The sequence below is a fragment of the Macrotis lagotis genome, chromosome 3 (assembly GCF_037893015.1).
Source record: "Macrotis lagotis isolate mMagLag1 chromosome 3, bilby.v1.9.chrom.fasta, whole genome shotgun sequence".
Taxonomy (NCBI): domain Eukaryota; kingdom Metazoa; phylum Chordata; class Mammalia; order Peramelemorphia; family Peramelidae; genus Macrotis; species Macrotis lagotis.
In genome coordinates this window covers 163,639,979-163,649,023 of record NC_133660.1, presented here as the reverse complement: position 1 = coordinate 163,649,023, position 9,045 = coordinate 163,639,979, and the positions used below count along the sequence as shown (strand labels likewise).

The 9,045-nt window shown below is 49.5% G+C and overlaps 1 protein-coding gene across 4 annotated transcripts in view; it reads left to right on the top strand.

Moving 5' to 3' along the window:
• Positions 1–950: 950 nt before the first annotated feature.
• PDGFRA (platelet derived growth factor receptor alpha) overlaps positions 951–9,045 on the top strand; it is a 46,228-nt gene continuing 38,133 nt past the window's right edge. Inside the window, exon 1 of one of the 4 annotated variants that reach the window (XM_074229415.1) lies at positions 951–1,144. The gene's annotated coding sequence lies outside the window, so the exon portion shown is untranslated. Of the gene's footprint in view, positions 1,145–2,310; positions 2,395–4,971; positions 5,017–5,229; positions 5,354–9,045 lie in introns of those variants that run through there. The other 3 variants (XM_074229416.1, XM_074229417.1, XM_074229418.1) reach the window with 3 other exon arrangements.

Below are 9,045 nucleotides of genomic sequence, written 5' to 3'. Positions count from 1 at the left end.
CCTGGTCGCCAGTAGCAGGATAAGCCCTCTGGAGGGAACCTCGTGCTGAGCTCGCTTCTAAGGGAAGGTTGCAGATGGCCCTCAGCTTTCCTCCCTTGCGCTCGAGGTGGGGACATGGGGGACTAGGGAAGATGCCCTCCTCCCGATCTGTCCCTGCAGAAGGGCGCGCCGGAGGAGGGGGGGCCCCTTCCCCCAATGCTCATTTTATACATGATCTCCCAAATGTCTGGATCTCAGCCCTCGGGTGCAGGAGCCACAAACCCGAACCCTTCCCTCCGAAATTACCCTCAAAGACAAAACAGGGAAAGATACGCGGTTTAAAGAAGTCAAGGACCCCCCCCCCCCCCCGCCCTCTCTTCTCTGTGTCTCCTTTAGATCCATCGGACGCGATCTGTAGAGAGCCATCAGGGGCCCATAGCACCAAAAACATTTTCTAACACTCCCTGTTCTCCCAAAGACTCGGGGTCAAAATGACTACGTGCGATCTATGGGGGACCCCATCTTTACCTCACCTTTTTTATCCCCTAAATCAGAATCTAGCCCCACTGAAAATAATTGCTCCATGTAATTTGTTTTCTTTGGAGACTGTATCCACAAAGTAACATTTTTAACACCCCCCCCCCCCAGAAATGCAACTGAGAAAAGTCCAAAATTGTGCAAAAAGCTCATTCATGAAATTGTGAGCAGTTTGTATTTTAATGAAACTTTTCCCCCCTGCAGTGCAAGACTATCAAAATACATCCCCCACACCCTGCACCCCATATGGCCAAATCCTCCCTCCCCCCCCCCCCCCGCTTGTTGATAAAGACTGGAGGTTGGAGGTGGACCCCCCCTGCCTGAGTAAAAGCCGAATGGCAACACCCAAAACTGCTAAGTCCGAATGGGAGAGCGAGACTCTTATTTTGAAGAGGGTTGGAGGGGGCTTCATTCCTGACAGCTATTTACTTAGAGCAAATGATTAGTTTTAGGATAGACTTTAACATTGAATCTATTACAAAACGCGGGTTTTGAGCGCATTACAGTTTCAGCTAAGAGAAAGAAACAGGAGGGAACAGGAGGGGGGAAGTTACTCTAGAAGCACACATACATCTATCTTTTACTGTGTATGTTTTGCATTGCGGATTAACGTTCTAGAGGCGAGAAGGTAAGGGAGGACAATTTTTGGAATTTTTTTCGACTTTCTTTTCCTTTCAAGGGGAAGTTAGGTCTTGAGGCTGGAAGAAATAGGGTAATTTCACAGACGTTGGCGATGGGGAAAAATGCTGGAGCTGATCTCTGCCTTCAGAGAGTAAATTATCCTAAGTAAACCTGAACAAGTCGGAAAAGAAAATAACTTAAGTGGGAGAGAGGATAAAAAAATAGCGTTTTTCTAAGCCTCCTTTCCTGGATTGATTTTAAAAATCTGAGATTATTGAGACTTCCTTTTGAGGTAGAGCGAGGGCATTATTTAGGAAGGCGCCTGAATCTGGCATTTTACTTTTTGTGCGTCTGGGGCGAATTGGGAAGGCATAGAGGCTGTTTTGCCTTGCTCCTGGTGACCATTCCTGGGGGATGGCTAGTTTTTCCTGACTGTTTTGAGTCCTCTCACCAGATTAGTGGATCTGGGCTGCCCGCTCTGTCGAGGGAGGTCCAGATCAGTTCTGGGAGAGTTGGCGAAGGAAGATGGAATTTGAGGCGAAGGGTGCTGGAGGGAGTGGTGTGCCTGGGTGAGAAAGGCTTTGCTGGAGGTGTCCTGGGACCTCGGACACGCGGACTGGTTGGAGGACTGGGGACGCCTGTTTACTGGACGGCGCTCTGCACTACTCCAAGGACTCAGACCCAGGGGAAACCGCGGCGGCTGCGAGGCGCTCCGGAGTAATTTGCTTAGGGCTGGGAAGGGGGTGTGTCGAAATGTTGGGGGGCACTCGGCCTCCTGGTAGCCAGGGATTCCTAAGGCGTCAAAGGAAAAAGGTCACAGCTCTGTAGTGGGAGAGGGCTCTGGACTCCGAGGAATGGTTGGATGGATGATGGATCTGGTCTGGAAGAGGCGGCGGCATTGGCTGTCTGTCTGACTGGCGGGGGGAAGGAGTTCTGGCGTTAATGACAAACACATTTGGAAGAGAGCAGAAGCCGCTGTCGTACCGCATTCCAGAAACCTAGGATTGGAGGAATTTCGAGTTGGGGATAGGCTTCTTTCCAGGAGTCATTACTATTCTTATTGTCGTTATTGCGAGTGTCTGTAACCCCCCCCCCCCCCCCCAACCATTTTATCCTGGAGTATTGCCGTTCTCTGGGATCCTCTGGCAAACCACGGCAACAGGAAGGAAAGTAGGAAAATCGCCAGAAAAGTGCCGGATCATTTCTCCAAGCAACACATGTGGGGAATTTAGGGGAGCTGAGAAACTTTTACGCAAGGTAAGAGGTGGACGGTGGGGCGGGCCTCGGTCTGTGGTCTATACAGACACTTAGAAAAAAATCAAGCCGAACTGCCCCCCCCCCCCCCCCCCCCCCCGTCCAGGGCCCCTGGCCTTGGCCCCCGGCGTGCGCCTCTTCTCTCTTAAGACTCGTGGCAACGCCTGCCCGGGTGTCCCCGGCCTAGCTCCCCCTTCCCTTTCCCCGCTCGCCGCCGTCTGTTCTTAGCTCCCCAGAGCCGTCTCTTGGACTCTTTGGCCGCCGCGCTTCCTTTTCCCCTCTAGTCTATCCCCATGTAAATCGGGTTTTACGCGTGAGCTTAACTTCTTTGCGGAGCACGGAGGCGCGGGCGCTGGGGTAGGAAACAATTGGCCTTAGCTGTTCCTTTTGGGAGGCTGGCAGGCAGCGCCCAGAAAGGGCATCGTGGGTGACGGCGCTGGCCAAGTTCCTTTGTGGGGGGGGGAGGGGGAGGCAGGGTCTGGGGCCCGGGCCCTCTTCTCTGGGCTTGTCTACGTGACCTCCTCGGACCTTCCGAGGCGCTCATTCCCTCTATTTTGGGGAACTGGGAATTTCACCGAAGCGCCAAAGAGGAGAACTTGCCAGACCCGGATTCGGGGGTGTAGGGGAAAGGAGGAGGGCAGAAGAGAGAGAGAGTCAGGATTCCGACTTCTCCCTTTCGGACAGAACCCTACCTGGCGGGAGGCAAAACGATGCCTCTACTACTGAGATGGGTTTCCCTGGAAAATCGCGCAGCAGGGAGGCCCGGGAAATGGGGTCTGGGGCTCTTCAGCCAGTGGATTACTCAACTTTTTGAACCGAATAGCCTTGGGTCTATAATCATTCCAGAATAGAAATGGACAGCAATTTGGACCAAGTGGAAAAGCATACAAGCTATAATGGAAAGACTGTAGTCCCTCCTTGCCCCCCCCCCCGGGAAGGAGAAACAGTGGGAGTGGGGGGGACGGGGAGGTTCTGGGGTGATCATAAACATCAATTGCCTTAATTTCCCCTCTCAGCAACTGAAAGCCTTAGATTTAGAAATCCTAAATACTATTCCCCCACCTCCTTTTTCCCCCACTCAGTCCCACATTCAAGTGAAGCCTTCTTGCATAAACATACTATTCTTTTCTTTTCCTCGTTGCCTTCAAAAATCGGGGTAGCCTAAAGTCTACTTTGCCTCACTGTCCAGACCCAGTTTCCTGTTTTGTTCTTACAGTTTAACTTTGGGGCTGAAAGTAGTGAGGGGAAAAAGAGGAAAAGTGGGGCTGCCTCTTGCCCCTAGGTCTGAAGGACAAGAATCAATTTCTTAGTGGAGCAGATTAAAAATTCTGCCCCCCCACCCCACTGAACGCCCAAATCACAGCCACTCTGAGATGCATCCAGCTGTGGGACCCGAGGGAGGGAGGGGAAGGGAGGAGTAAGGAATAGTTTCTAGTTTGGGAATGCCACTGGCGCCGAATGGGGTGGAGAAGGGCGCCCCCTGGGGCTCATCGGCTGGTAGGGCGATAGCCAGAGCCCTAGGTCCTTTCTCTGGCTGCTTTTCCAGACGGAGTAAAAAGACACCCCCCCCACCCCTTTTCTTCCTATTTGTTTGTAATGGGGAAGTCGCGAGCTTTGGGGAAAGCAAATTTAGCCACCTCGGGTGAGATTGGCTGTATTCTGACCCTAGCCCTGGAGGAGCAGCTGTAGGGGGTTGATGAGGCCAGCCCCGAGGGCAGGCACAGCCAGTCTCCCAGGATTTCTTACCCCCCGCCACCCCCCTCTAAGAGCGTTGTCGGGCGCGTCTTGTTTCTTCTCCAACTCGCCTGACTCTTGTTCTTCAAAATCTTGGAACTCTCGGGGGTCTAGACTCCTTTAGAAGCGGATGGTGATAAAATTTGATGGAATCTCCGCTTTTGACTCAAGTTAATCAATGACTCTGCTGGGTCTCTAGGGAAGTGGGCTGGAGGGTTTCAAGTGTGAATGCTAAACGCCTTCCTTGGGCTAAAATAGGTCAGACTGCCCCTTCACCTTTTGGAGGAGGCTTGGAACAAAAGTATAAACGGGGCGGGGGGGATGTGAGTCTGGCAGCTAGTGTGAAGAATTAAATTTGAGGCTCCGTGCGAAGTATTGGGAATACAAAGATTAGCTACAATTCCGGCGCTCCAAGACTTCTTTTGAGAAGGAAGGCATCCAGATGTGAAGGGAAAGGGTAGTGTATATAGCAGGAGTTTAATAAATGCTCGTTGGATGGTTGTAGACTAGGAGGCAGGGTGCGAGCCGAGAAGCCAGACTCCTCTGATGAGGAAAGGTCGCTCTTGCCTCTCTCTCCGTGTGCCGCTGGGGTCTCCAGCAGCATTTGTCTTTGAGTCCCCCTCACCCCCATTCCTGTTGCTGCGAGGTCTACAGGAGGCGCTTGTGCACACAGATGTAACCCTAAACTCGACCGCCCCCCTCCACCGGCCAATCTCCTTTCTCTGAGGTCTCAGCAGAAAACAATGCAAACTGCACACATCCTGCCCAAGGCGCGGCAGCAGAAGTGCTGAGACGGCGCTGAGCGGCCGGGGGGCTCGCTGTGCTGGAGGTGGCCCGGGGGCTGCGCGGGGGTGACGCTGGAGCCAGCCTAATTGAGCCCCACCGCAGGAGGCAAGAGGGCGGTGCGGAGGGGGAGCGGGGCTGCTAAGGAGGCAGGGCTGGGAGGGGGGCAGATGGGGGGTGCTGTGGCTGGTGCCTGGCTGATGTGGCGCGGTGGCGCGGCTGGACGGTGCCAGCGTGTTATTTCTCTTGGAATGGGCAGTCTGTGGCTTTTTTGTCCAGTCCTTCGCTGTCGAGGACTGGAGAGCGAGCTCAGCTGGGGCAGGGGCCGTGGTCCTGCGTTGTCCCCTGGCGGGCGGTCCCGAGAGTGCCCGTTACCTCGCTTCTTTCCAGAAGAGGCCAGGCGCTCGGATTCCGCTCTTGGCGGAATGGACCCGATGGAATAAATGTAAGAGCCGGGGTCGGGTCTCTTCACCTAGATGGAGAATGTTGTCACTGTGACCAGGTGTGCTCGATTTGAGCTGGGGATTGGCTAAGGGCTGGGGGTAGGGGGGGTGCACAGGAAAGTGTCCCGGGCAACCCCAGCCCGGAGGGGGGCGGGGGTCCTGGGGTGGCCTCGGAATTGTTTGGGAGGGGAAGGTGGAGAAGAAAAGGGAGTTCTGGAAGCTCACGACCACCACGCTTTTCTTTTCCACTGTTGTTTTCCAATTGCTCCCAATTCTCCTTCCCCTTTCCGCCTGCCTGTTCCTTTTTAACGATCCCACATTATTATTGTGCAACGGGAACAGTCGTTTCCAATCAACCAGCCCTTTTTGGAGTCGGCCCGCGCGGCCTGCCCCGTCTCCCGCTGCGCAGTTTTATTAGGGTTTACAATGGTGTGTAAAGCAGATTGGGTAACTCTTGGGCTCCGGGGGGAGCGGCGTCTTTCAGTTGTTGCAACAACAACAAATCCCCAACCCCCAAACTTTCCCAATCTGGGTCCCTCGCTGCGGTCTCCCCTTGAGAAGGGAAATAGACGCTCCTACAAGCTGCTGAAATGGGAGTGAAGGAAGGTGTGGAGAGTATCGGGGGGGCCAGATGCCCCAGTCAGACGGCGGATGGTTGATTTTTGCTGTGAGAGTTTGGGGTGCGCGGATGGGCAACCCCTTCTGTGGGACTGTTTAGGATGCTGCGGGGGGGGGGGATGGAGATCCCACTCACTGGCACCAACCAGGAGCGCTTAGCTCTGTGTGGATGGTTTCCCCTTCTCTATCCCTCTCCTGATGATAGCCCAAGAGAAGTTTCACCAGGGCATCCGGCGCCCCCAGGGAGGCCAGGCTGGTTATATTCCATGGACTATCACCCGGACCGCCTTGAGGTTTCAGACTTCTTGGGAATCTCTCGCTCCCCATACTCTGGTCCTTACTTTGGGTTGTATCTCGAAGTTGCTTTTAAAACCTAAAGCACGATCTACGAAAAGAGTGAATTTGGGTCCTGGGAGAAAACCATCCAATGAACATTTCTTTCGCCTCTACCTGAACGTTGCGACAACGCCTTTCTGCACCCCAACATCTGCGGTATTTATTCGTGATTCAATACTGCCATCAGGTGGTCTTTTTATGAACAGCAGGCGAACCGTTTAAGGGGGGATAGGACCAGTTCAGAAAAACAATTTGACCTTGAGCGATGATGGGAGTTTAATTTTCCTCGCTCATAGGGAAAGAAAAAACATTACGTCTTGTCTGCCATATGCTGCCTTGTAGGGATTGGTTATTCCCCTAAATGGTTAATGATCCACTTTTCTGTTTGGGGTAACAAAGTTGATTCAGTCCAAAAGTACGCTAGTCTCTTAGGCTGAACTGTTTGGAGGGACAGTGGAAAGGATTCAAGTTTGGAGATTTCCAAAACATGCTTCAGCATAAAAATACAGGACCCACCCCACCCCTGCCCATTATTGGAATGTATCACAGGAGCTCGGTGATAGCGAAACAAAACAAAATGAAAGCATGCAAGTAAATGAATGTGTAGGTCTGACCTGGTAAAGTTAAAAGCTTGCTTAGAAAAAAAGATCAGAGAAACAGCAGCTAAACTAGACTTCTGCCAGGTGTGCTTTTTTCTGAAGTTGTCTCAGATTGAACAGAACGCTTGGATTGAAAAAACAACAAAACCAAACCAAGCCCCCTATAATTTTCACATTTAGAATTAGCTCAGGAGAGCTGAAATTAGAGGAACCTTTGGGAATCTGGATCTTGATGAAGTCATTGTTTAAGGAAATCATCCTTCCACTTGGAATTTATGGTTCTTGTCAGTAGTGGTAGTTGGGGGGGGGTGAAAGTCAATATTCCTTAGACTCTGCAGTCTTGCTTTTTAGTTTGTTATTGATTTGGAATGACTTTTTCTGGTGTTATACATAACACGCCTCTGTTTTTCCTGACAATAGAATTCTTATAAACTGTGTCCCTTAATTGTTCTTTGGAGGTTTAAGATTTTTGGTTGTGCTTTTAGTTGAATTTTTTCTGAGTTTTGTTTGTTTGTTTTGGTAGAGATGATTGACATCCTTGACAAGTTAGAGAGCTTAATGGTAGGGAAGTGTCAAGCACATTTGTTTCTATGTCTGCATTTCATTGATGGTCTGTGAAAGGCTCGCCTTTTTTGTTAGTGTTGAGTCATTTAAATCATGTCTTACTCGATCCCATTTTGGGGTTTTATTGGCAAAGATACCACAGTGATTTGCCATTTTCCCTCTCCAGCTCATTTCACATGAAGAAACTGAGGCAAACAACGTCAAATGACTTACCCAGGGTCACACAGCTAGTAAGTGTTTGAGGGTGCATTGCAATCCATGAAAATGAATTTTCCTTATTCCAAGACCAGTACTTTATGCATTTTGTAGATCAGCACAATTGCAATGCTTATGATAGCTTACATTTGAATAGAACTAAAAACTATATACAGTGTCACATGGGATCCTCACCACAACCCAGTCAGGGCTGGTTTCATTCTTTGCATTTTGCAAATATGTTAAGAGAGGTTTAAGTACCTTGCTAAGTGTAAACAATTGGATGAGCTGGGATAAGAACTCAGACCTTCTGATTTCTGGTCTAAGTTGTTTTCCCTAAGGAAGAAAGTAAGAGGGAGAGAAGCAATGGGAAGGAGGGTGAAAGAAAACAGCACAAAGGCAGAGGAGCTTAAATGATGACAGAAGTTTAAGTTTCTTCCCAGATGTTCAGTTGCCTTCTTTGTTTCTGACACCTCAAAAAGGTATCTGATGACTTTTCTGTGCCATATCCTACGTGACTAACACTAGAGAAATCTTAAAGCTTTTAAAAACAAAATCTCAATGATAAATCTGATTTCTAAAACATGATTTTTCCATCCTAGACAAATCAATAACATTTACTTCTCTGCCTTTATGATTGCTTGTCTCATGCTTCTTCCTTTTGAGTGGACAATGTGATAGGGAAGATTTGTAAGGCGACTTAGGAAGTCATCAAAATAGAGTGTCTAATAGTAAGAATCATAACTTCTCAGAGATTTCTATTGTGAACTGGTACATGATTTAATTTAATGTCTTCTCAAGCTATTGATTTTCATTAGCCCTGGGGGAAGCTAGGAGTGTGTTCTTGTAATGTTTCCCTTTGAGACACACATCTGTGAATGCTAAGTATAACATACTTAGATTTCTATGAGAGTTGTTAGTTCTATTGTGGAAATAAGTTTAAAGTAAGCCTATATTGTATTCAGCATTCAGAGCATTTTCTCTTTTTTTTCAGTGAAGTCGGTTTCCTTGCTTCACTTTCAATGTTTTGAATACTATACCCAGGCTATCAGAATTTCTCAATCTGAAAAAGCAGAAGGAAATCTGGTCGAGTCTGGAAAGGGCAAAACTATCTTCAGAGCAGGGGCCCATGAGCAATCAGTCATTCCTTTAAGTCTGGACTTAAGGATATATAGTGGGAAAGTCTATCTAAAGAAATACAGGATCAAAATGTGATAAAACCAAGAAAGGAGGCTGGCTCTGGAAGACCTCTTTGAAGTTCCCTAAGTCTATTATCAGTGGGAGGTTGATACATAAACACATAGGCCCATTACTGCTAATTGTAGTAAATAAGACTAGCCAGGCTCAGCTTGGCTGGCATGCTGTGCTGGCCACAGTGTAGA